We start from the raw sequence: 17,397 nt of genomic DNA, 5'->3' as shown, positions 1-17,397 counted from the left end.
ACCAGATGTTTATTGTAGGTGCAAAAAACCTGAGAATGCTGACCAAAATACCACTGGTCCCTGAGAGGCAGGCTCCCGTGTGACACAAATATTCCTTATTCCAGGCCAATTTTTTGAATGTTAACAAATTAGTCTCATGCTGGTTTACTCTTGTAAGTACACTTGTACTCTTGTTGTACTCTTATTGGTACATTATGGAAATACAGTTATGGAAATAGCGATTTCATAGGAGTCAAGGTAGATCCTCCTGCATAAAACCACCATTGGAAAAATAAAAAGTCTAATCTTTTTCTGCCATTTCCAAAGTTGCAGTGGACTAAGAATATGGACATAGCCTAGGCTTATCTATCCTTAGGAAATGTACACTTGCAGGAGTACCCAAGCCACACTAATTCAGTTTGGGCCCTTATTCCTCTTTGACTGATGGAGAGTGACAGGAAAGTGATTTGAAGGAGAAGCCTGATCCGGGTCTAGGTTATTGGTGTAGAGTCCAGAAAAACTCTCCTGTGTACTGAGCTGGGCACAGGCCATGTTCCATGTCAGCTTTCCATTCCATGTGAAAATTAGCTGTGTACACCTACTTGGTGCTCCGGTTTTCCTAAGGGTAAACATATGAATGAAAGACAAAAAGTCCGATCCCATCTCTCACAGGGGTCCTTACACAGGTAAGCCATTGCTGCCTCTTGGAGGAATCTCTCTTTTCCCATCCACTGCTGAGAAAGCCTAGAAAGATATACTGGAAAGCTCTGCTTCCTGCTCTTGGAATGGCCAACTTTGCTTTTCCCACAGCTGGGAAGCTTTGAGAGACCGTGCCTAAACCATGTCACAGGCTGTTCTCTTTGTGAATGCTAATGCAGGAGTCACCTCCTTCACCATCACGTACATGCTTCAGGCATCCCACACCTTCACAAGGTGATTTCATTAGGATTCCAATTAAAAGCCTGTGAAGAAATATGTCTGTTGCTCTTTTCCCTGTAAATACTGTAACTTCGGTTTGCTGCTGGAATTTCAAAGCCTGTATCTGTGCAATTAAAGTACCAATTAACTGCTTTTCAGTTTCATTTTCTCATTCACTTCTGGGTAAACTCCCTTACTATAGCTAATATTAATAAAAATGAACTAATCAGAAAAAAAAAGAAGAAATGCATGAAATCCTCAAAGATATGATCTAACCTTTATGGGACTCAGAAAACCACTTAGTACCAGCACTTGTTATAATGTTTAGCTCCATGAGGGCAGCAGCGGTATACCTACTACCGCAATGTTTTTGCCTCTTTAGAATATTAATTGATTGCATTTAAAATGGCAACATCAGTGTCAGCATGACATCTTGAAATCCCTGCCATGATTTTCAGTGTGTGTACAGAGCATTTCTGGCTGGAGCAGCATGTGGACAGCCTCTGGCTGGTGCAGAGCTCTGCTTGATCTCTGTGCTTGGCTGCTGGAAGCCCTAAAGTGTTTTCTTCCCCTTATGGAACAACTCACCTTTGGTATAATGGACAATGTAGCAAGCAAAAAGCACTGGATATGGGTAATGCTGCTGTGCACTCCTGCACCCCGTTGAAGCTGTTTGCTTCTAAGCTAAAAATTACAGAGGAAAATTAATCCAGTATGTTTTAATGGAAGACTGTTTTTGAAGGCATGCACACGTATCTTGCCACCAAACAATTTTTTTCAACAATAAAATGTCTTTCCTAACTGAGGGCTTGGTACAAAGCCCGAGAGAATCAAGGGGAGTGGTTTCTGCTTACTTCTTTAGGCTATGGATAAAGCCCTTCAAGCAAATCTTTTTTTATCTCATCCACAAGTCACGTAACTGACGTGTAGAATCTCTGATCCAAAAAAGTATTCTGTATATTGTGCTTTGTAAGAAATAAGGAGCAGGTATTTTTCCTATGCCTTTTCACATCTAAAATATGCCTGAAGCTGTGAAGTACTGCATATCACTGTGGGAATAAACGTAAAAATATCTCATCTGTTTGTATGCAGGACCAGATATTCAGAAATGCTCATCTTGCACAGGAGGACCAAATTACGTAGCCAGAGCTGTGAGACCAGTCCTTGGATGACATCAGTCCTCTAGTGGCCTGAGGGCAGGCAGGATATGATGCCTGTGGATCCATCCCATGGCTTCTAGTGGCCATCACCACATTAATCCATATTGACTATGGCCTCTTTTTTAAGCCACAGATAAAGGTTGCCATTTCAGATGTCCAGAAAAAGAAGTCAAGATCTTTTTTTTTTGAGCCTTCACTTGAATATTTAGCCTCATATATGCCTCTGCCAAGTAGCCATGAATAAATGCTACAGTAACAGGGAGGTTCCAGTACAAGTGGAAGCCACACTTGGCACCCAGGAAAGAATAAATCTGTGTCATTTTCTTCTTCTTTTTTATCTCTTGCGACAATATTCATTGGCCTCAAGTGACATATTTTATGATGGCCTTTTTTTATTAAGCACTAAGCAAAACCTGTATTTCTCCAGAGCACTAAGGGGCCACCAGTGTGAATCTGTCATTAACATGCTAAAGAGTTCTGCTCCAAGAATAGTGTGACCTGTTCGTTTGTATGTTAATAGAGCTCGTGTCTAGAAAGATTGGAAGGCAGTCTTCCACCAGGCACAGGCTGCTCCTGAGAACAAGGAACAGAGATCCTGTGAAATAACAACAACAATAATAATATAGTCAGTACCATTCCCCTTCTATAGCACCTTTCATTCAAACAACTCTAAGCACCCTGAAAATAAATCAGGCCTGACAGTAATTCTGGTATATTGCATTCCCAATAATCTGTTGTGGGATCTGAAAGAGTGTAGGTGGGAAAAGAGTGAGATTACCCTAAACTCCAAGGGAAGTGAATGGGAGAGCTGGGGATAGAAGCTGTAGTCCCAATTCATGCTTCCCTGATTTCAGACTATAAGGCAACTTTTTCTATACAGTGCAAAGATCACGGGTACTTTAGAAGATGGAGGAAGAAATTTCTCAGAAATAAAATATCAGTTATTAATATTCAGTCTGGTTCCTGAAATCAGCTTTTGTATAAACACATAAATAAAAGTGCCCTGCTTTTCAATGACTGAGCATACACAGTTAGATCTCAGTTTAAGTCTAAGCATCTCAGTATGTATTTAAACTCCTTGTTGAAAGCATCTGGGATTCAAACTGGTGGTAATTCAGCATCACAGGTAATGGAAACTGGTTATTTTCTTGATGTACAACTTATCTGTCCGTTTGTGTTGTGGTCAAGGTGCAGTATGTCTGTGTTTGAATAACAGAACCATCTAATAGGACCAGGTTATGCTGCAAAGACATTTGGCTGACAGGCAGAAGCACTGATGAGAGCTCCAAATCCTGTGCAGCTTCAGTGGCATCACCTGAGTGCACGAATGACAAAAGTCTGTGGAAGCACTGGGGACTTTTCCTCATACCAACCTAGGAACCCAAATCCTTCTATAAGCACAAATTCATCCCCATTTTGTGTGGTTACATCTCTCCTGTAGATGATCCCCTGTAGGATTTAAATGGATAGATAAGTGCACTCCTACCAGCAATATTAAATACTTTTGAAATAAACTCAAAAGATTCACTGCAGAGAATGGAAAAGGTTGTCTCTGCTTCTTATCCCAATTTCTTTGTCATGTAGATAGAATTAAGGGGAAGGATCAAATAAATTGTTCTTCCTCACTGAGTCCAGATTTAAAAATACGCCTCCTCAGGAAAGCTGTGAATTGTACATTCCCAGCTCAGTACTTGCTCTAGGCAGTTTTTTGTATCACACAAACAGTGTAAATGGGCTGACTGAAATTTAGTAAGGCAGGCCAGCAAAGCTCAAGTTTTGCTCTGTCCCCAGATTTACATGTTTTGCAGCTCAAGATATCCTTGATTTTCCTTGTCGGTCATTCACGGGGACTGACAAACAGAACAAATTAGGTGCTTCTGTGTAGCAGCAAAAGTTACATCTTCCATCAGAGGGAGATTATGTGGCTCAGCTCTGAACCTTTCTGTTGTGCTGACCGTGGATGCAGAGCAGATCATGAAACCAGCAGCATCTTGGCCCTGAAGAACATTTAATCTGAGGAACAAAGAGAAACAACAAGTCATTTTTTTTTTTTTAATCTGGCTGATTACAAGGATGTATTTAAGTGAAGAACTAGGGGGAAAAAAGTAATTTCTTTACTGAAATGATGGCAGGTACCTGGGAAGAGATGCATAAAAAAGACTAAAAATTATTCATTAGGCAAGAATCAGAAGAGACCTCAAACACACCAAGGATTTTCTTGCTGTAATCACATGAAGCCAAAATTTGGCACAGTATAATTACAAGATTTTTTATTTTTTAAAAATTCAGGTGTAAAGTGTCTAAACTTCTGCATAATCTGCACTTCTGGCTCTCATCCATGCCGTGGTCTAGCCACATTGTGTAGAGATTCTTCCTGTTTTTCTTCAAGGATTTCCTATTTTATGCTAAGGATTAGTGTTGTCTGTCACTCAACAATATATCAAATGACCTAATTTACCCAACAAGGTAAGTGTTAGACAATGACCAGAAATACCACTTGATAGAGTCTAATAATAGGGGTTTTTATCAAAAGAAAAAAAAAAAACAAAAAACAACCCTAAAAAGAAAAAAGGGAACACTGGGTAATTTCTACTTGATTCCCTTTAAGGCTGGAATGGGTTGAAGTTTACTTGAATTCAAGGAGGCAAAATCAACTAAATCATACTCTATCTGTGGGAATTGAAATCCATGATGTCCAACAATAAAGGGAAAGTTTTGAAAACCCAAGAGATGTGAAAGAAAAAAGGACCATAATGATTAAAAAAAGAAAAAAAGTGAAAACAAGCAGAAGAGAGAAGACCCAAAATAGGAAAACTGTGAGAGAACACAACATTTTTGGAGAGGGCTTTCTGCAAATGAATTTTTTGGGGTGCATCTTTACTTCCATAAATATTCATGTCTTTCAGAGTTCGTTCAGGCTAATTGAGCCTAGAACATTTTTAAAGGTTATTTTACTAATTACTATATTACTGAGCTTCCCATCAGCCAGGCAAGGCTACGCTACTTTAGGCCATTTGATGTATCTCAGCCTAGTGGTAAAACTAGCAATAACTAGCAATTACTTAACTGATAAGAGTCATATCAAAACCAGCAATATACTGCTAATTGCATCAATCCAATTTAGAAGTGACAAATCAGCTAAGGAAAAGTTAGCATCAGAACATGATAGCATTTATGACCTTCTTCCAAAGGGCAACGACAGAGCATTTTGGTAAAAGAATTAATGTGAGTTAGATTAGGGTTACAAGTTGCTCTGGGGATTACCTGTCAGCTAGAAGTAGAAGAAATGATGTCTATTTTACTTTAATGTCCAGAGATGTAAATTTTGTTGCAGGTTGTGTGAAACTGTTTCCCTAGGTATTTTTTAACTTGAGAAACAAACATTTTTACATTTTTACATTATTTAAAAAGCATATAATTATGTAGCCAGGTTCCCTCTTGTTTAGGAGGGCAAAACCCCTCCAAAAGCTCCTGCATGAGCTCCAGTCTCAAAGGGTGACAGAGGAGCACAGCATGTGGGGGTGGAAAAAAAAAAAAGGAAAAAACAGAGAATGTTTAACATTCAGAATTTGTCCACAGTTGATAATTTATTGGAACTCATCTGTAACAAGGTCTGGCACTGATTTATAAGTTGATTTGAAAAATAAATAAAAGTGATAGAAACCTGCGTTTGGTTTTAATGATAGACTGTTGCAGCATGAAAAGTAAGGATATGAAACATTGCAAGGAAATTAGATATTATGCCCTGAAGACAACTGCAGCTACCAGCCCATTAATTGTTAGATATTTATTATTAAAAATTTCTTTTCATGAGTGACTGCAGAATATTTGCACTCTTAAAGTTGTTGAGTTCTGACATGAATGAAGCATATGAAACTCATTTTTTCTTCCCTCTCTGTGTGTCCGTGTGCGTGTGTTTGTGTTTGTGGGGCTGACAAGGTAACTGACCCAAGAATGTGATGAATCTTTCATGCACAAACCAAACACACAAGTGCTGCTTCTGAATTGAGACTAAACAGAATAATGAATACTGGGACGTTTGCTGCTGCTCTGAATTTCAATAGCAAGGAGCTTGGAAAAAAGTCTTTCTGAAAGTAGAGAGGGCCCAACTCTGTTTCCATTGACATGAACAGCATCCCCCAAAAGCTCTGGCAATACGTATGGATAGTGCATCATCTCCCTTGTGTTCCCAGAGCTGAAGTAATTATACACCAAGTGCTGCAGAAAGGGGGAGACAGGTAACGAGTCAAAACCATCAGTGTATATTTAAAAAGTGGAAAAAAAGGGAAGCAAAGTATCTTTTTAAAAAGTCCTCTAAAGCCCTTGGCAAACTGAGGCATTTTTTCACACCTTAAAAATACAGAGGAAATCCAATGAAATGAACTTTGAGACATACCAAGTTCAAGGAAAGGCACACACCCTTTCTAACACATCCTCCTGCTTCTCCACTGCCACCTTAGCAAACAGCCAGCTCTGATGGCCTTGTGACAAAGCAGTACCTAAGGAAAAGTGCATGCACAGGACTGTTGTCCACGAGGTACATGGAGGTGTGTGAGTGTTGATTGCCACATTCACCTGCCGAGTGACTGTGGGTGCTGACCTGCCTGTAGGAATACAGATATTAACATGCCCTTTCCTTCAAAAGCATTTAAGGAAAATGGGAAAAGCACAGGGAGAGAGAAAAACATAATGTTTTATTATTACCTGGTTGTTAGATTGTGTTAACATCTAGATTCACAAAACATTGCCCAAATACATAAAGAGAAATGGTCCCCATTTCAATCTGCCTATGATTTACCTCAGAATTTGCTATGAATTATTAATAGCAGTTATAATAATTAAATATGATAATAATGTGACTACAGAGGCTTAATAGAGGAGACAGGATTTAAATTCCTTGCTACTTAGATTGTCTGAGGCAAACCATGATGAGCCTGTACAGCGTTTGGATCATAAGAGGCAACTATTGACTTTGTCACCAGGAAACAATACATGCCTCCCTGTTCCTGTGTTCCATTCAAGGTTGTATAAACAACCCCCTTTCTCCATCCTCATTTCACTTGAAAAACTCTAAGGTTTCATGCTGTACACAACAGGACTTCCCAAAGCAGGGATGTGTTCAGCTCACAGTAAAAGATATCTGGTACTTCATCCTTGGGATGTGAGCATTTTTTTCTCCATAATGAAATATAACTTACAGTCTATATTACTGTTCTTTCCTTGTTGATATTTCTGAGTTGTTTCTAATGAAGATAAAATCAGGGAGACCAACACTTCCTCTTCAAAACATAGATTTAAAAACAGAGGAACATTTTATGCAGTGCAAAAAAAAAGACAGGCAGCTATTAAAGAAGATTCACAGTTATAGGCAAATATATTAATAGTGGGGTTAGCTCTTGAAATGAGAATTTATAACATGCCTTAACCTAATCCCTCATTAAGATAATTTATTCCCACCCTCAAGGTCTCACATCACAGCTAGCACTAGGCAAATAATTAGTAACAAACAATTCATTTGATCAATTTCTGCTCCTCTTTTAAAATGAATTGTCAGCCAGTGCAGTACAATCTTCTCAAATATATTTATAATCCAACATTATTTTCCATTTTTTTGTGACGTATTTGTAGCCTGGTATTTATCCAGGAAGAGTTGAGCGCTTGATGGTAGCTAGTCAAGTTATTTTGAATTTTACTTGCTGAACACTCATGCTTTCAAGATTCAAATATTATTTCCCCTAAATAAAGTTGAGTACGTGAACCTTTTAATCCAAAACTCACAGATAACAATGGGAGTTCTTTGCTCTGAGGTCGCATTGCCCAAGAGACTCACAGTTCCCTTTATAGTAAGGTGAGAGGGAGACCTATTTCCATCCTGCTGCTCAGAGAGCATCCTGGCATAGTGAACGTTGCAAGCCTGTGTGCTAATTAAGGGAGCCTTAGGAAGTTACTGCATCAGAAGCATTTCCTGATGAAACTCCATCAAGTATCCAAACACTTGCTGAATTACTGACTTCCCTGCTTGCTCATCTGCCCTTCTGCTTGCTGTGGAGAAACCTGTGGGAGTCTAGCTAGTGAATGTGGCATCCAGAGGACTGAAAGGCTGTGAAATGAATTGGGGTCTCTGACACAGCCCTATCTGGGCCACCACAACAGCCCTGGAAGGTATTTTCAAACTACATTTTTTCATGTTATATCAGTCAGAATGAGAGCAGTTATCAAGCTAATGAAATTCTCACATCTCTGTCAGCTGATGGGAATAAAGCCAGGCTGTAGAGTTTCCTAAAGCAGCAGTGTAAGGCCACTGACTGTAAGTGCAACCTATAAAACAAAGGAAGAGCCATGCAGAGGTTATGGTACAAAGGCACTGGGCTGGGATCCAGCAGGTCCACATTAGAGTCAGTCTCTCTTCTTTTCCTCTGAAATGGGGAGAAATATCTTGTCATTTTTCACATGTGGTTGGTTTGGTTTGCTTCCCATCACCAAGGTGACTTTGCACCACCAGAGCTGTTTGCAAGGCAGAGCTGGGTAAGTTACCCCAACACAAACAGCCAAAGCTACGTGGTTCAAGTAATCTCCCTAAAACAAGTACTGTAAATCCAGAAAATTCAATTAAAGTTACACTTATAAAACTCTAGAGAACAAAGCAGAGAACGAAACTAAAGCCCCCAGCCTCACCTCAGCCTGCAGAGACACAAAGCTGTAACTATTCAGTGACAGACAGGCATTTTAGATCTTCAAATTAAGGATTTTTAAAACAACACTATACATTGTCTCTTCAGTGTTTTATCCTTAGTATGCCTGGATGCAAAGCAGGGAAAAGGTGTGGGGTGTTTGGGATAGGTGGGTAAAGTGACAAACTGGGCTGTTTTGGTTGGGAATAGTTATAACCTCCCCACAATGTATCCGTGCATTTACATTATCAAAATGTGAACTAAAATTTAATTCAGCTCAAGACTCCTTAGGATAAACTATTAAAAACCTGTTACATTAATGCCAATTAAGAAATTCTACTAAGTACTAGTACTAGAACTCATTCCTAATGAAGGCACCATTAAAAAATAAAAAATCCTGTACACTCAATACAGACTTCTATTAAAAAAAAAAAAAAGGCTAGAACAAAATCAAGGAAAAATTCTGACAATTTTTATCTCATTTACTTGCTCTTTCAGAAGACTTTCAGAGTGGCAAGATCTTGAAATGAGAAGTAAAACAAAACCCCAGTATTTCTACACATTGAAAAAGCAGTCTGGACCCCCTGCTAAACTGCCATCCCCGCCTTATTTTGGAGCAGTAACAGAAATGTGAAGATCAGATTACCAGGTGTTGATGCTCCAACTACAATGCTAGTGAAATATAAAGAATAAAATTGGAAAGAATAATTTGTGCTGAATCTATTTTGTCTTGTAAATCATTCTGTATATATCACCCTTTATCCTTGTAAGATACAATGCACCTTTAATATAAAACCTACATGGAAGACCTACTTCTTTTATTTCAGTTCTCTCCTAGCTACAAAATTGCACAAGTAAATTATTTTCCACCATGTGGTGGGAAAGTGCCCGTTGCTCCATCCTCTTATTTAAACCTCCTCTATGAACTTAATGGTATCATTACAGCCTTCTCAAGAAAAAGGGATTGAAAGAGACTCCAGGAGCCAAGATGACTGGTTTGGTAACTCATTCACTGGATAAAGATCTATTTCAGCACTTAACTAAAAATGCAACAACTTGTCTTAGATCAAACATTATTTCTAGTAAGTCTGAACTGTTCTTCCTTGAATTTTGTTTTTCCTACCTATTCTACCACCAAAATATTCCCCACACTTTCCCTAAGGATAAAATTTGTCCTCAGCCCAAGCCAAATCATACACATGATTACTCCAGTTTGGCTGTTAATTTTGAAGGAGTTTAAATTGCTGAAACTCAGCCCCAGGGAGGCGCTGGTTGATCTCATTTTGTGGCAATCTGTACGTTTTTACTTTTCCTCAAGAATTTCTTCAAGTCTCAATTTGTGTTCATGGTTTCTTTAAAAATCATTAATTATTGTTCATTATTCTACAAAACCCCACTAATTTCATGCACATTAAGCATATGAGCTCATACAAGTGTGTCGTCCTCCATTTACAAGGCCAGGTCTCAAATACTTTCTTTTTCTTCAGGAAGGATGTTCTTATGTTCTTTTTTTTTGGCAGAACAGAAGAACCGACTCCTCTGTTTCAACAGGAGATCCCAAAGATATGAGATTCTGCTCTCTTCTGAAATGTAAGTAGCAGTTACAGTCTCCTTGCAGTGATATAACAATAGATCTGCAGTCCATGCAGCTCATAATTAGCAACAGGCTTTATGGTACACTGTGCAGTGCACTACATTCAATAGAATTTGGACAAGCTTGTAGTTAAAGCACTTCTTGCAAACTAACAATACAGATTTTCACAGATAGCTGTGGAGAATCAGGGAGTTGTGTCTGAACAGAACTTTATTAATATATTGTTTTAAAAATAATATGCAGTACTGCCAGACACAGACTTCTGAGCAATAAATGCAAGTAAATCACTTGGTTCGCTTTTGGATAACAGAATTCCAGAGGCAAAGAGATGAAATTAAGTTAGACTCATAAGTGTCAGTTATTTCAATGTCAAAACAAATCTGCAATTGACTTTACAGTAGTTAAGAGAGTCAGGATGCAGCTCACTCTTTAAAAGAAATGAAATTGCACCCGATAGAAAAATGTGTTGGTTTTATTTATCAGTAGGATAATATAGCAGGAATAAACTCAGACAATATTAACTGGTTTAGCAGAGAGGGATATTGTTCATCCCTGCAGCAGTGGGAAGCTCACAGGTTACTGGTGCTGCTGTTTTGATAGTTGGACATTAATAGACTGCAACCAGTGGAGCTTTGCTCTGATTTTCACCATTTTTTCTGCTAAAGAGGCAGCTGAGGTTATGAGGCTAGACATGTATTCAAGGAAGTATTGGCTGCATCCCTCTGCTCACTCCCAGATTTTCTCCAGCTTTTTGCAAAATGTACCTAAGTACAGGTCACAGACACACAAAAGCTGCTGCAAGGTGTAGAAGAATGTGATCTTATACTGTCAGCTACTCCACAGTAACATCCTATGTGCTCAGTATATATGAGATAATTTATGGGTTTTTCCAGTGAGAAGTATGCACACATGGGCAGCTTCCTACTGTGTGGAATTTTTCTGAGTCTCACATCACAGGAATTTGTGGACAAACTCTTTGCTGTCTATCATCCATTTAAAGGGGCACAACATTCACATACTTTTGGGGATCTGGACCTTATTTTTAATAATACAAGAATTCTTTGCATAAAGAAATAGTCCATATATGTTTTGCTCAAAAGGAGAACAAAATGAACATTCAATAAGGTCATAGTTTTCATGGTGAAAGGAATACAAAACAATAAAAAAAGTCTTTCACAGTACAAAATTAGTAACTAGGATGCCAAGTTTTTAAATGTATTCTCCAGCTATGAGAAAATGAAAAGGGTAAGGGCAGAGGAGCACATATGGAGAAAAAGCCACAAGCAATCCAGTGTGAGTTGCACCTCTGACTAAAATAAAAAAACATTATCCCAAAGGCTCACGTCCCCATGTAGCTACCAAAGCTCTTTTTCTGTTGCTGCCTTAAAACATCAAAGGGCAGAAAAATTTAAGCTTTTTGTGAGAAATAACAGAGGTAATGGATGTACTGCCAGGCCTCCCTGCCATGGCAGTTTGGAAAGGATGATGCACTATGCACCATCTTATTTGCTGTTGTGATGAGTTTCAGACATGTACCATTATTTATTACATGATGCTGAGAAAATAATGCAGGTTACCAATTCTCTTGAAGAGAGATTGCAATAATAGAAATGAACACGGACAAGAAGAGATGCAGACAGTTTTTGCTGTGAGTTTCAATAAATAAACTCAACAGAGGATAAAAGCCTAATATTGAAAACGACGTATAAAAAATCCCCTGCACCATAAAATTCTAATTAGGAAAAATAAATTAAAAAGAATCAATCTGAACTCCTGAAACTGTGGAGAACACAAGTATCTGCATTTTCAAAAACCTACATTTTAACACTCTAAGTCATTAGCAGAAAGAACAGTTAATATGATCAAACAACCACAGCTCCAGAAAAAAACTAGCATACTGAAGAAATTGCACACTAAATCATATACAGCTCCCTACCAAACATGGTTCAGTCATTGTCAGTTTTACATAGATATTCTCAGTTTTTAAGGACCTGCAGTGAAGATGACTGACAGAAGCAATCCTTTTTTCAACCACAAAGTCTCAGCATACCTACATCAAGGAAGATACACATTTAAGATTAAACTGTCTTCACAGTGGATCTCCACAGACAGGAAGAGAAGCTTTGCACAGAGGGGCAGTCTGATGCTCTTATGTGGTAATTCAATTTGGCATTTTCAGAACAGTAAAGTAGTAAAGGCTCAACAGTATTTAAGTTGTCTTCAATTCCTTTAAAAACATCCCCGTCCTGAGCCTTAGCTTGATTACTGAAACCTGCTTTGTATTTGTTGCATACAATATTATGCAATGTAAAGGTAGGACAGCCAAGACTTAATGCTATTTCTCTCCAATACATCTTGATTTTCACTCCTTTCCTCATCCTACCACAGTGCAGAGTGCAGAAATATAATCTGGTAAAAGATATCACATTGCACCTTTCTGACACATAGCTACACCTGTTCTCTATACAAATGTAGCTCTCAGTAGGAAGAAAGCTAGCTCTCTTCACTAGTGATATTTTTACTGACTATGTATAATTTGTACACAGCCTATGCTTCAACTTCTTGGAAAAAACCCCACGCTGTTATCTATCAAAGAATAGATTCTATTGAAGCTGTATTTTGATGCAAAATTTACCAAGTCTAAGATGGTCGATTCAAGCAGCCTTTATCTATGTATCTGGGGATCCAAAAGCTTCAGGCTATAAGTGGTCTCATACCTGGCAAGCATGCAAGCATGATAGCTCAATCCCAGGCTGCTTTAATCCCAGGAAAGATGAAGTCTGCAAGCCAAGCTCGTATAGCCAGGCATGAGTCATTCATTAAGGAGTCCAGGGAAATCAGGTGTGACTCACAGTAAAGATTAGCTACCTTTAAACCACTTCTTATCTACAAAGTTACACAGAATTTGTTTTCTTTTATATATTTCGTAACAGCAAGAATACAGTCTTCACTTGAAGAGGCCAAGCTCTCACTCAGTTTTTGTCTATTGGCTGCACTGCACAGGATAGTGTAAACCAGATATACAGCACTACCAGCTGTCAGCTTGAACTGCTTATTAAGGGTAATTTTTAACGTATTTCTCACTAAAATGATTTTCCAGTACCAAAATTTGGATAGTACATAAAATAAATAATCCTAACTTTAGGCTATATCAACAAAAGATTAAAGGCATGTTAAAACCTAAAGAGCTTAAATTCTGCTTGTTGCTGCCTGAAGCCTATATGAACTGTTCTTTATGCAATAAAGCCCTCTAGGGACCTCAAATCCTCTTTGAGAACACAGAATAGTTTGGTTTAGAAGAGACCTTTAAAGGTCACTTGGTCTAACCCTCCACAATGAGCAGGAACATCTTCAATTAGATCAGGTGGCTCAGAGTCCTGTCCAACCCTGAATGTTTCCAGGTATGGGGCATCTACCACCTCTCTGGGCAACTGTTCCACTGGCTTGCCACTCTCATTGTAAGCAGTTTCTTCCTTACACCCAATCTAAATCATCCTCTTTTAGTCTGAAACCATTACCCCATCACAACTGCCCCCGATAAAGAATTTGTCCATGTTTCTTGCAGACTCTGTTATGGTACTGGATTTTTGCATGGATCTGCTTGCACTAATACCTGTTACTACAGAACTATATTTAAGTGGAGTTTATACTCAGGTTCTGAATGAGTGACAGGGCATCTACCACACGTTCATGTTCATGACAAATGCTGACAAGAAGGCAGCAAGTGCTGCAGCAGCACCTCCAGTGTATCTGCAGATCGGGTGCTGCACTAGAGCTGCAAACAGCTTTGCAAGATGTAAATGTAGAAAATAAAAACCGACTTTGAACTCATTCTGTATCAATAGTATCAATCTCATCTACACGTGTCTTGCATTTACTCTCAGAGTCACATACTCTTGTTTTGCACTGAGCAGCAGTTAGCAAATGAAGGTGTCTCTCTCCCAGGGGATTGTGCTCTGAAGGTACTCCCTGTTCAGCCAGAACCACACTATCAGGTGTTCCCAGCATGGCTTTGCCAGCTTCAGCAGTTACTGTAGCCAACTCAGAGACACTCCTTTCAAGCATATTTATTAATAATTTGTAAACAGGAGAAAAAGTGGAAGATAGACAAAGACAGCAAGGTTGAAGATCACAGAGTGACTGAGGTTGGAAGGTACCTTTGGAGGTCCTACGGTCTAACCTCCCCTCTCAAATCAAAGCCACCCACAGGCAGCTGCCCAGGACCATACCAGACAGTTTTTGAATATATTCAGAGATGAAGATTTATCAACCTCCTTGGGGAATCCATGCCAGTGCTCAATCACCCTCACAGTAAGAAAGTATTTTCTCTCTTCAGAGGGAGCCTCCCATGTTTCAGTGCTGTCACTGGGCGTAGCTGAATAAAGCCTGGCTCCCCCATCTTTGTGCCCTCCCTTCAGTGTTTGTACACAGTGATGGAATTCCCCCAAGCCTTCTCTTCTCCAGGATGAAAAATCCCAGCTCTTTCAGCCTTTCCTCATAGACGAGATGGTCGAGTCCATCATCTTCGTGTCACTTTGCTGGGCTCTCTCCTCTAGTCCCGTTTCCCTCTTGTGCTGGAGAGCCCAGAACTGGACACAGCACTACAAGTGTGTAAAATTTTACACTTAGAACATAAGTAAAAAAAAGAAAGGAAAAAAAAGGGAAAAAAAGAGGAAACATAAAACTGAGAAATCTAAAGAAAGAATCTTTTTCTACAGAAAACATTGAAATAACCAAAAGTAGAGACAAGCAATGCATTATTAACACACCTCAAAAAACCAGCACAACAACACAATCCAGGTGTAGAGAAGTGTTAAGTCAGCATTGTATTCTAAGCTATTTGTGCATGAATGTTCTTTATTGCAATAATCTTTGCTTCTCTACAAGCGAATGGCAAAGTGATACAGACCGGACAAAGCATCATTATGCTTAATTCCTCATGTGATGACAATTCCTCAGTTTTCCCATGGCAGCAGCTTTTGGCTAGTAGCAAGGTGAACCAGTCACCTTTAAGTGAAGGATATTACGCTTCTCCTAAAACTGCTACTGTGTCTGGCTTGCTTCTACAGCAGTGCTCACAGAAAACAGAACAGATCAACAAGAAAATAACAATGCAAAAAAGCTTCAAATAAAATACAGAAAAGCTATTTTATAGCTGTCTTATTTTCCCTTTAAATTATACTTGTACAGAACAAGGAAAAGAAACAATTTAACACCTCTTATGCTGGAGATAAAAGAAAACTGGGCTTACATTGGTTCCATTTAATTTAAAGTACAGATGGGCTCTGCTGCACTGGGGGCACAGAATAACTGAGGGTATTAACATCTCCTGCTTGCTCACCACAGACTTACCAAGGCAACTTTACACAAGATACCATTTATGCTACATCTCTGAAATGGAGATAGGGCTTTTCTGCCTCATAGGCAAGACTGAAATTAATCTCTATAAACGGTCTGAAGTCAGAAGTTTTATATTAAATATTAAAATTAATATAAAGACTTTTAAACAGGTAAAATGTAAAAGAAAACCCCTTCCACTAACAAATTCTGAGCTATTAACTAAACCATATATAAAATCCCTCCAGAAAAAAGTATTAATCCATTTAATTACTTCCTTAACTTGTGAAGTTTACTTATTATTTCCTGCCCTCCAGAGTATACATGCAATTTTATACCTCTTTTCAGAACAGTAAACAACTCAAAAAGTTTCCATGATTGAACAAGCAGCAGTCAAACATGACAGAGGGGCTTGTTTGTGCCTAGGAGCATGGGAGGCAGAAAGAAAAGAAACAATTAAGACACACCAGGTTAGTGAGGAAGGCACTTATTAAAGGAAAAAAAAAGAGCACTTGAAATAATTTATTTCCTCTTCCTCTAGTTCTCACAGGCAGGCAAGGGAGAAGAGAGATTTTCTTGGAAGATGGAATGAGGTCAAAGAGTTAACTCATATGTGCACTCAGCAAGACCTTTCCAAAAATAATGAGAAGTATGAAAGATTTTTTCATGGAGAAAAAAGGATTTAAAATAATCATCCAGATGGTTATAAATTATATGAAACAGAAAATCTGGAATGTGACCAACCTGCAACAGTGTGATATAAGCCCTTAAATGCAGGAATACAAACCTGAAATAAATCACAGTGCATAAACAAGAGCATGTTGAAAAAGGATTTCACATCTAAAAGCCAGAAAGACAAGTAAGGAAGTAAGGAAAACAAGTAGGAATGACCTAAAGCCCAAGCTTTAGCTTAAAATGCTTGTTAAATTCAAAGCACAGGAGTGGTAAAACAAGGTAAAGAAAAACAGTTTAATGCAGGATCAGGAAACACTGTAGGTTTGGAGGGCAGGGCATTAGTTCCTCCACACTTGTATTCACACACAGGTACCTGTGTAATCAGCAGTTCTGATGATACTGATATACTGAAATACTGAAGAAATCCACTGCACAGTCAATTACTTCATTATTGAAGTGTGCCAGACAAATGCAAAAATGTAATATGAAAGTAACTGCAAATACATGCTGATTTGGGAAAACAGAGCTCCCTGGCTTTCCAAAGGAGGCAAAAGCAGGTGTCACAGAGGTAGATTGCTGACATCAATGGAGATCTTGGTCAGACTTAAATTTTACTGAGAATTTCAATGCTGTTATAACTGATTTCTACATCACAGATTTTTTTTATAGAGAGGAAAAAGTTGTGTAGCACAAGAATAAGAAGCAACTAATTCACATTATGTTTAGATAACAAATTTTCTGGTGAGAGAATTGAGTGTTTTTTTTCCTATAGTTTCACTATGCCTACTGTAGAGCCCAGGAGACAAAAAGTATAAAATGCAATAGTTAGTAAGACCAGCCTTCACATCCCAATATAAGTGCTCTTACACAAAAAATAAATAATTTACAGTTACTTTGTGGACAAGCCCTTATTCATATTTCATAGACAACACAAAACTAACATACATATACAGTACAGAAAACTCAAACCCAAAATTTTGTAAGTAAGAACACTTGCAGGTTTGTAAGGTTTTCTAACTTGCATGCACTATGAAGCTTATTAAAAAAACCCCACAACCCCATA

Source organism: Sturnus vulgaris, chromosome 1, assembly GCF_052056855.1.
Source record: "Sturnus vulgaris isolate bStuVul1 chromosome 1, bStuVul1.hap1, whole genome shotgun sequence".
NCBI classification, from domain to species: Eukaryota; Metazoa; Chordata; class Aves; order Passeriformes; family Sturnidae; genus Sturnus; species Sturnus vulgaris.
Note: the sequence above shows the minus strand (reverse complement) of the source record.